This window comes from Phocoena phocoena, chromosome 4 (genome assembly GCF_963924675.1).
Source record: "Phocoena phocoena chromosome 4, mPhoPho1.1, whole genome shotgun sequence".
Classification (NCBI taxonomy): Eukaryota; Metazoa; Chordata; class Mammalia; order Artiodactyla; family Phocoenidae; genus Phocoena; species Phocoena phocoena.
In genome coordinates this window covers 21,691,953-21,703,711 of record NC_089222.1, presented here as the reverse complement: position 1 = coordinate 21,703,711, position 11,759 = coordinate 21,691,953, and positions in this window count along the sequence as shown.

Below are 11,759 nucleotides of genomic sequence, written 5' to 3'. Positions count from 1 at the left end.
AGATTGCCAGCAAACACATGAAAGGATGTTCAACATCACTAATCATTAGAGAAATGCAAATCAAAACTACAATGAGGTATCACCTCACACCGGTCAGAATGGCCATCATCAAAAAAATCTACAAACAATAAATGCTGGAGAGGGTGTGGAGAAAAGGGAACCCTCTTGCACTGTTGGTGGGAATGTGAATCGATACAGCCATTATGGAGAACAGTACGGAGGTTCCTTAAAAAACTAAAAATAGAACTACCATACGACGCAGCAATCCCACTACTGGGCATATACCCTGAGAAAACCATAATGCACATTATTTCAAGCTGAAAACAATCAAGGCCCAAAAAACTCAGGAAAAAAAAATGTGACCTTCCCCTTAACTGCCTAAAAGAATGTAGATAGAGAACCTGTTCCAGGAAGGGAACTATCACGATAGATAACTGTAGTATGAACTAGGTGTGTAGATACGGTGGAACCTGGCAAAGTCTGTTCCTTTCTGTGCCCCATGGTCTCTGCCTGGCCCAGAAAACATTTGTTTACCACTCATTTGCTTTTTCACATCCATGTGTATTGTCTTCCTTCCACTTGAAATCCCAAACCACTACCTCCAATATCCTCTTTTCTCTTTAGCTGAAGATGGTACTTAAAATGAGTATTTTGGCCATTTTGGCAAGGTACTCAGTTTTCCTGGGTCTCTCCCATGTATATATGTTATTAAAATTTTGTTTAATTTTCTCCTGTTCATGTGTCTCATGTCAACATAATTCTTAGACCAGCCAGAAGAATGTAGGAGGGTAGAGGAAAATCTCTTCCTCCCCGACAGGTTTATATATCTCATTTTCTTAGTAACTTCTCAATTATTTCCTGCATAGAATGGCAATAATTTAGTTGGTTAAAGGAAGGCAAATTAAAACTCTCATAACCTGGAACAGTGCTGTCCAAGAGAGTTTTCTTCAGTGATGGAAACTCTTAATAACTGCTCTGTCCATTGTGATAGTCACTAACCATGTGCAGCTATTGAGTGCTTGATATATGGCTAGTGTGACTGAGGGAGAACGTTTTATTTTATTTTAATTTATTTAACTATAAATTTAACTAGCCACAATGGCTAGCATCTACTGTGTTGCACTGTTATATCGGGAGTAATATATGTATCTTCAAAGTCTTCTTTGTCATTTCAAAATAGATTGCACAGAGCCTTCAAAACTAGAGAGAGGAGAGAGAGTGTGGAGGGGGAAGCTTTTTCTGCTATGGTCAGTTAAAAAAAATAATTCCATACAATGCATGCCCTAATGAAGTGTAGGTATAAAGTAGAAATGGAGAACAGTGGTATATAAGATTAGGTGACTATAGCTTATAGAAATGTTTTGTCTTCACAGTGATTTATTTTAAAGACTTTGCATAGCTTTTTTGGGGGGGAGGACTGTGTTTGGCATTTGTTCTCCACTCTGCCCTTTCTCTCCCCATTTCCTGCCCTGGATAGATTCCCATGTTTATAATCGCAGATCTGGCCTCTATTACGATCTCTTCTAATTGAGCTTACCCTCCGTTAAAGAAAGGTTTTTTTTTTTTTTAAAGGTATATTTACTTGAATTTAATATGAATAAAAATGACTTTTTTTTAAAAAGGCAAAGAGAGAATTTTGAAAGCAACTTGTAATGCACAAGGAAACCCATCAGGAAGTTTTCTCAGCAGAAACTTTGCAGGCCAGGAAACAGTGTAGTGATACATTCAAAGTAGTTAAAGAAAAAACCTGCCAGCCAATTTTTACCTAGAAAAACTGTCCTTTAAGAATGAAGGATAGGTAAAGACTTTCCCAATCAAAAAGTGAGGGAATTCATCACCACTAGACCTGCTTTACAAGAAGTGTTAAAAAAATTTCTTCAAGTAGAAATGAAAAAAATGCTAAACAACACAAAAGCTATGAAAGTATAAATCTCACTGCTAAAGGTAAAGACAAACAGAATATTGTCACAGAATAATGGTAGCACATAAATCACTTTTAATAATAGTATACAAATTAGAAGACAAAAATTGTAAGAATAACTATAACCACAGAAACTTGTAATGGAAAAACATAGGAAAAAAGTAAAATCTGCCATCAATTACATAAAGTGAAAGGGTGGGTAAATATAAAGTTTCTGCAAGTGATTGAAGGTAAGTTGTTTTCAGCTTAAATAAACTGCTAAAACTATGAAATGTTCAGTGCAAACTCCATGGTAACCATACGCCAAAATGTATCTATAAATATTAGGAGACTTCAATATCTCACTCTATAATGGATAGAACATCCAGTCAGAAAATTAATAAGAAAATACCATAAAGGAACAACACTATATACCAAATGGACCTAACAGACATATAAAGAACTTTCCACCCAATAGCAGAAGAATACATATCCTTCTCAAGCACACATGGAACATTCTCTGGGATAGATCACAGTTTAAGTTGCAAAACAAGTCTTAACAAACTTAAGACTAAAATCATTCCAAGTTTCTCTTCAACCACAATGGATTGAAACTAGAAATCAATAAGAAAAAATGGGAAAATTTACAAACACATCAAAACAAAATTTAACCATCTTAAATAACCGTTGATTCAAAGAGGAAATCAAAAAGTAAGTTTTAACTTATCTCAGGACCAATAAAAACAAAAACACAGCATACCAAATCATGAAATGCACCAAGAGTGGTACTGAGAGAAGTTTATAGCAACAAACGCCTGCATCAAAAAGATAAAAGATCTCAAAGAAATCATCCTAACTTTACACCTAACGAACTAGAAAAAAGAACAAAGCCCAATGTTAGAAGAAGGAAGGAAATAATAAAGGTTAGAGCAAAAATAAATCAAATTGAGAATAGAAAAACAAACAAAAAATCAACAATACTCAGTTGTTTTCTCAAAAGATAAAATCAACAAACCCTGGGCTTGACTAAGAAAAAAGAGAGAAGACTCAGATAAATAAAATCATAAATGAAAGAGGAGATATTACAATAGATGCCTTAGAAACAAAAAAGAATCTTAGGGGTCTATTATGAACTATTATACACCAACAACTTGCATAACCTAGAAAAAATTAATAAATTCCTAGAAACATGCAGCACAACAAAACTGAATCGAGAAGAAATCGAAGGCCTGAACAGACCAATAACAAATAAGGAGAATGAATCAGTAATCAAAACCTCCGAACAAAGAAAAGCCCAGGTGTAGATGGCTTCACATGTGAATTCTACTGAACAGTCAAAGAATTATCACCAATCCTTCTTAGACTCTTTCAAAAAACAGAAGATGAGGGAACACTTTCAAACTAACCTATGAGACTAGCATCACCCTGATACCAAGGCCAGACAAAGACACCACAAGAAAAGAAAATAACATGCCAATATCCCTGATGGACATAGATGCAAAGATCCTCAATAAAATACTAGCAAGCCAACTTCAACAACACATTCAAAGGATTATATACCATGACTAGTGCGATTTATTCCTGGGATGCAAAGATAGTTCAACATATCCAAATCAATCAGTGTGATACATCATGTTAACAGAATGAAAGTTAAAAACTATAGAACCATCTCAATAAATGCAGAAAAGCATTTGAAAAAGTTAAACATCCATTCATGATTTTAAAAATCTCAACATAATGCATATAGAAGAAACTTACTTCATTGCAATAAAGACTATATATGAAAAGCCCACAGCTAACATCATAGACAATGGAGGAAAACTGAAAGCTTTTCTTCAAAGATCCCATACAAACAAGAATGACCATCTTCACCACTTCTATTCAACATAGTACTGGAAGTTCTAGCCAGAGCAATCAAACTAGAAAAAGAAGTAAAGTTTATCCAAATCGGAAAGGAGTAAAATGATCTCTACCTGTATATGACCATACGGGCAGAAAACCCTAAAGACTCAACAACAACAAAACTGATAGCACCAATAAACAAATTCATTAAAGTTGCAGGATGCAAAATCAACATACAAAAACCAGTGGTATTTCTATATACAAATTACAAAGTATCTGAAAGGAAATTAAGAAAACAATCCCATTTACAATAGAAACAAAAAATAAAATACTTAGGAGTAAACTTAACCAAAGAGGTGAAAGACTTGTCCACTGAAAATTATAAAACATTGATGAAGGACATTAAAGAAAACAGATAAATGGAAAGGTATCCTATGTTCATGGATGGAAAGAATTAATATTGTTAAAATATCCATATGGCCCAAAGTGATCTACAGATTCAATGCCAGCCTTATCAATATCTCAATGACATTCTTTATAGAAATAGAAAAAGCAATTCTAAAAGTCCTATGAAGCCACAAAAGACCCCAAATAACCAAAGCAATCTTGAGCAAACACAAAGCTGGAGGCATTACAATTTTCTGATTTCAAAATATATTAAAAATATACAGTCATCAAAACAGTATGGTACTGGCATAAAAACAGGTATATAGATGAAAGGAAGAGAATAGATAGTTCAGCAATAAACCCATACATTTACACTCAATTGATCTTCAGCAAGGGTGCCAAGAATACATAATAGTCTGTTGCCTCCTTGATAAAGTTTATTCCTAAATATTTTATTCTTTTTGATGCTGTTTTAATGAGTTGGGTTTTTAAAAATGGTTTCCCCACTAATGCTGATTTAAGATAGTAACCCATTTGTCTATATCATTATGAGTAGTTTCTTGCAGAAATTAGTTATATGCATTTGAAATCACTTGGTTCTAGCTAGTATTTCTCTTGAGAGCACCACAGATTATCTGAGTGAAAGGTACAACCAGATTTTTTTCCATTTTGCCTTTTCAGGGGCCAATCGTTAATATGATATAATGGCTGCTTTTGACCAACAAGGGATTAATCTCCAAAATTTACAAACAACCCACGCAGCTTAATATCATCAAAACAAAAAACCCAATCAAAAAATGGGCAGAAAACCTAAATAGACATTTCTCCAAAGAAGACATACAGATGGCCAAGAGGCTCATGAAAAGATGTTCAACATCACTAATTATTAGAGAAATACAAATCAAAACTACAATGAGATATCATCTCACACCAGTCAAAATGGCTATCATCAAAAAATCCACAAACAATAAATGCTGGAGAGGGTGTGGAGAGAAGGGAACCCTACTATACTGTTGGTAGGAATGTAAATTGGTACCACTATGGAGAACAGGAGGGAGGTTCCTTAAAAAACTAAAAATAGAGCTACCCTATGATCCAGCAATCCCACTCCTGGGCATATATCTGGAGAAAAACATGGTTCAAAAGGACACATGCACCCCAATGTTCATCGCAGCACTGTTTACAATAGCCAGGACATAGAAGCAACCTAAATGTCCATCGACAGAGGAATGGATAAAGAAGAGGTGGCACATATATACAATAGAATATTACCCAGCCATTAAAAAGCATAAAATAATGCCATTTGCAGCAACATGGACAGACATATTGTCATACTGAGTGAAATAAGTCAGACAGAGAAAGAGAAATATCATATGATATCACTTATAAGCGGAATCTTAAAAAAATTGATACAAATGAACTTACAAAACAGAAACAGACTCACAGACTTAGAGAACAAACTTACGGTTACTGGGGGAAGGGATAGTTAGGGAGTCTGGGATTGACATGTACACAGTGCTATATTTAAAATGGATAACCAATAAGGACCTACTGTATAGCACAGGGAACTCTACTCGATATTACATAACAACCAAAATGGGAAAATGATTTGAAAAAGAATAGATACATGTATATGTATAAATGAATCAATTTTCTGTACACCTGAAACTATCAGAACATTGTTAATCAACTATACTCCAATATAAAATTAAAAGATTAAAAAAAATAATGGCTGCTTTGGATCCCTTCAGAGATTTATAGAAACTTAACTTTGGGTAAGGTTACTTGTTTGACATAATGACCTGCTAGAGCATCTTCTGTTAGATTCCAAATTGTTTCTTTCTACATGGGGTTCAACCTTTCCTGTAGCCACCTCAAGGAAGTGGAACTGCATCAAAAAGTTCCTTAATTTGTCCACTTTTGAGGGGATACCAGCAGAGGCAAGAAAGTCGCTTTGTTGCCAATGCAGCCCAAAGTCATGTACTACACCAAAAGCACACCTGCTATATGCTTAATTCCTGGTCTGACTGGTTGACAGGCTATAGTAAGTGCAATACGTTCTGCTATTTGGGCTGATTTTACCTCAGGTAGAAGACTGTATACTAAAGGAAAGTTTAGATTACTGACAGAATATCCTGCTTGATAACCTCCAGTTTCAGTTTTGGGGTATGATCCATCAACAGATAATATTAGGTCAGAGTCTCAGGAGGGGTCTCTAGTAAACCTGAGTGAGGTCAGAGAGTTTCCTAACTGAAGTAAGACAATCAGAGGCTCCCCTTCTTTTGGTGGAGCAGCGAGAGTGGCTGGGTTAAGAGTGTTACAGTAAAGAACAGTGATGTGACAGGGAGAGGGTAATAGTATCTCAGAAGATATTAATTGGCTAGTTGAACAGTGTCAGTTTAGTCATTAGTAATGTCTGTACTGAATGAGGAACCCTGAAATCAAGCGAGGAGGCTAGAACCTGTTCAGCAGAAGCATCAACAAGTTTTGCAGTAATAGCTATTGCTCTATGACAAGGGGGATAAACCTTTCCAACAGGGTCAAGGGTGAGAGTATACTAAGCAATGTTTTTGGTTGGTTTTTGATTTTAGAGATTGGGGAAGTCGGTAAACACTAAACTGGCCATTTTAGTGATGTATGCAATTTGCCTCTGACAGACTTCTCCGAACAAAATCCTCATTTTTTTACATCAATCAGGTACTTCTTTCCTTTAGATCTTGAGGATATCAAACTTTTAAAAATGTATATTCATTTAAATTTCTTACCCTCAAAGTTAACTTCTCAAATGGATTGTTTTTCTTCCTTACCTTCTAAAAGTAATATATTTACTTTTAGGATAATTTTATGTTACTGAAAATAGAGCAAATAGCACACAGTTCAATATATCACACCTCTCCCACACACAGTTCCCCTATTATTAACATCTTGCATTACTGTGGTACACTTCTTACAACTGATAAACCAATATTGATAATGTTATAATTAACTAAAGTTCATAGTTTACATTAAGGTTCATCCTTTGTGTTGTATAGTTCTATGGGTTTTGTCAAATGGATGATGTCATGCATACATATGTATCACAAAGGGTAGTTTCCTCACCCTACGAATCCCTTGTGCTCCACCTATTCACTCTCCTCCCTCTGAGCCCCTGGCAAACACTGATCTTTTTACGGTCTCTATAGTTTTGCCTTTTTCAGAAATGTTACATACTTGGATTCACACAGTATGTAGTTTTTCAAACTGGTTTCTTTCACTTAGCTATATGCATTTAAGGTTCCTCCATATCTTTTCATGGCTTTGTAGCTCATTTTTTTAAATCACTAAAAAATGTTTCATCATATGTATAGACCACAGATTTTTTCCCTTTGTCTATAAAGATTTCTTAGTTCCTTACAGTTTTTGGAGCAATGGATTTTTTCTTATTTATATTTATTTTTGAACAACAGTTGATTTAAAATATTATGTTATTTTTAAGTGTACAACATACTGATCCAATGTTTTATTGATTATCCTCTATTTGAAGTTATTATAAAATATTGTCTATATTCCCTGTACTGTAGAGTATATCCTTGTAGTATTTATTCTATACACAGTAGTTTGTATCTCTTACTACCCTACTCCTATCTTCCCCCTCCCCACTGATAACCATTAGTTTCTTCTCTGTATCAGTAGTATGTTCCTCTTTTGTTATTTTCAATTCTTTGCTTCACTTTTTAAATTACACATATAAGTGATAACATACAGTATTTGTCTTTCTATTTCTGCCTTATTTCACTAAGCACAATGCCCTACAGGTCCATCCATATTGTTGAAAGGGGCAAAATTTCATTCTTTTTTATGTCTGAGTAAAATTCTGGAACAAAGAGTTTTGGCTAGTTCTTATCAACTTGAGTTAAAATCCCAAGGGCTTGTCAGATTGCTTACGCAAAAATAGACACAAGAGTTTTAGTAGTTAGACATGACTAGAGAAAGGCTGTTGAACAGCCTTCTTCAGGATACAGAAGTCCTCTTCACATTTGGGTTCCACAGCAGAGGGTTTGGGTTCCACAGGAGAGGGTCTCTGACTGAGAGAGGGTTTGGGTTCCACAGGAGAGGGTCTCTGACTGAGAACTTAGTCAATTCATAAAGAGGTGTTTCAATCTCACAAAAACTTAGTACCCATTGTCTGCAATATCCAGTTAAAACCAGAAACACTCTCAATTGTCTTTTGTTAAGGATGTAGGATATGTCTGGATCGTCTTTAGTCTATCAGGAAAGATTGTTTTCCCCTTCCGAAATGAGTCATGCTCTGAATGACGGACTGTATTTCGGAAAAATAATAATTATATTTGAAATTTTATGTCTCCTCTTTGCTAAGGCTGGGGCAAGTCAATGGAAACCTTTTACAGGCTTCCTTGTTCTATGAACAAAGTAGATTATCTACACATTGTGTTAGGACTAAATCACAAGGGAAATTTAGATCTTTTAACTCTTGATCGACAACCAGGGAAAAATACAAGGGAGCTCCAGTGTACTCCAGGGGCATGACTGTCCAGGTATGTTGTTGTCCTCTGCAGGTAAAAGCAAAATCATATTGACTGTCTTGGTCTAGAGGCACACGAATAAAAGGCAAAGCAAAGATTCATTAGAGTGAAGCAAGTGGCTTCATGTGGAATTGATGACAGGATGGTATTTGGGTTAATTTCTGTCAGGTAGTGAGGTATACTTATTTTGTTGAACAAATCAAAATCCTTGTCTGTTTGGCTTCATTTCTTGCTGGATGAGAGTGTTACAAAGGCAGTGCATGGGAAGACCTTTGTAGAAGACATTCAACTATACGTTTCAGCTCGTCTTTTGGCATCAAGGGATATTGTGGGAAGTTTGGGTAATGGTTTTGTAGAATGTATCTGAACTTTAATAAGTTCTGCTCCCATTATCTCTACTACATCAGTGAAATTTCTAACTCATAAAGGTCAGATGTTGTGTCAAGACATTTATCTGGAGTATCTATCAAACATAATGTGGAATGTAAAGGTATATTCACACCAGATACAACTGATTATGAATAGAGAGCTCCTCTGAAAACTCAAGAAATAGTCCCTCTGGTGTGCTTCTAATAAACAGTTCTATGTGTAAAGTTAAGTTCTACCCTGTTAGATTGGCAGGTGTGTTGTCACGGAGCAGGAAGGAATGTTTCCAGTCAGAGGGCTCAAGGGTTATATATAAAGGCTGGGAGACAGGGAAAATCTGTGCATTATTTGAAATACTGATCACGTGTGTGGGACGTTTATGCCAAGGAAGAGGCTGAGCAAAGGTGGCAGGGCTTGTTATAGAAAGAGTAGCAGTTGCATTGATTTTTATTGGAAACGTTTCAGGTATGATTTTTAGGAAACTTTGCCCAACTTTTCAGGCTTGTTATTGAACCCTTAGGGTTATTGTGGTAAGAGAGATCCTGCAGGTCCTTTCCTGGGTCAGTCCAGTCTGCTTTGCCATCCAGAAATGAGCATCGGGCAGTTCTGACCAATATGTGTATGAGTGATTTGTGTCAAGACAAGTCTGGGGCTTATGCACCCAACAGAACACTAAATTCTTCTCTGAATATTTGCTGGTCTTGTCTGAATTTAGAGACATTTTTACAAATAGCTCTTAATTCAGCTCAGGTCCAAGGTTTAAACTCTGAAGTTGTCTGAATACCTGGTGCATGGGGGTGGATCTTCAGAGGCAGCTAGCATTTTGGGTTCTTGAGTGCTTTGTTGGGGAAAGGCAGGGGACCTGGACAAGGGTAATTAAAGGAGGAGTCTGGAATTCAGAAGGAGAGAGAATGGCAGGAGAAGAGGCAGAGGGATATTTGGGAAAGGCAACTGCAGGACTTAATAGAGAAATAAGTCTAGTTGTTTTTCAAATTGGTCATTAGCTTTGGCCAGAAAATGTTTTAATGAAGCAGCTTTTGATTCAGAGTTTTGTTTGGAAGCCTCCTTATACCAAATCAAAATATGCTGCCCATTGAAACTGAGAAATCTTCTCCCCTTCTTATCGAAGGAGCCTCTCAAATGCACAATTTTGTTCAAGCCAAATCCTCCTTAGTGAAGCTATGAGGAGTTGAATGAGATGACATGTAAGAAGCAGGCATCTTTCCTGGAAGAGTAGAAGCTCTACATTTAAACTACCCCATAAGAGCTGGCAATGGTGGGTAAATGAGGTGCTTGTACATCTCATGACTTAGGCCCCAACATGACTTCTCTGAATGCAGACTCCAGAGCCTCCACCCCCTGACACCAAAGAGAACACTCTTTCTGGATTAAAGCCAAACTATCAGGGCAAAAGAAAATCAGGAGAAGAAAAGCTCATTTGGTTTTATTGAATACCCACTGCAAAGTGTGTGCAAATGGATGCCAGTCTGATGAGAACGGAGTTCTGCCATTTGCAACAACGTGGATGGACCTAGAGTGTATTCTGCCTAATGAAATCAGTCAGACAGAGAAAGACATATACTCTATGCCATCACTCATATGTGGAAGCTAAAAACTAAAACAAACAAATGCATAGAATACAACAGAAACAGACTCACATATAATGAGAACAAAGTAGTGGTTGTCACCAGACAGAGGGGAGAGAGGAGCAAGATAGGGTAGAGGACTGAGAGATTAAAACTACTGTGTATACAGTAAGTAAGGAACAAGGACATATTGTACAGCAGAGGAAAATATACCCATTTTTTGTAATAACATTAACTGGAATATAATCTATAAAAATATTGAATTATTTTGTTGTGCGCCAAAAACTAATATTGTAAATCAACTATACTTCAAAAAAACACAAAAGAAAAAGAAAGGGATGACCCTATTGACTATACCAGTCAACCTGGATATATTACTTGAAGTAATATCCAATAAAAAAGATTAAGGAGGGACTTCCCTGGTGGTGCAATGGTTAAGAATCCGTCTGCCAATGCAGGGGACACGGGTTCGAGCCCTGGCCTGGGAAGATCCCACAAGCCACGGAGCAACTAAGCCCGTGCACCACAACTACTGAGCCTGTGCTCTGGAGCCCGCGAGCCACAACTACTGAAGCCTGCGTGCCACAACTACTGAAGCCCACACGCCAAGAGCCCATGCTCCCCAACAAGAGAAGCCACCGCAATGAGAAGCCCGTGCACCACAATGAAGAGCAGTCCCCGCTCTTCACAACTAGAGAAAGCCCGCACACAGCAACGAAGACCCAACGCAGCCAAAAATAAATAAATAAATTTATTTTTTAAAAAGATTAAGGAAAAATAAGATGTAAGAGGCTTGTGCAAAAAAAAAAGAGACATACTCTCATTATTTCGAGAGATCTTTATCAGTCAAGCAAGAGAATCTACAGAGAAGTGGTTACAGAAATTAAGTAATTTTGCTGGATATCAGACCAATATAAGAGCAAATTATTTCTATATGCTAGTAGTAATGTACAAAACCTATTTGGGATCTTAGAGGTATAAAACACAGAATCTTTAGAATTACAAACTTTTCCAGGACAAGAGAAATACATTAAAAGCATATAAGAAGAATGGAAAACAGTTGGGTCTTTTGGGAAAATATCACCCCAAACCCAGCAATAAAGTCAAACCATTTGCCAACCTGCTCATTCAAAAAGAGGAGGGCACCTGATCATT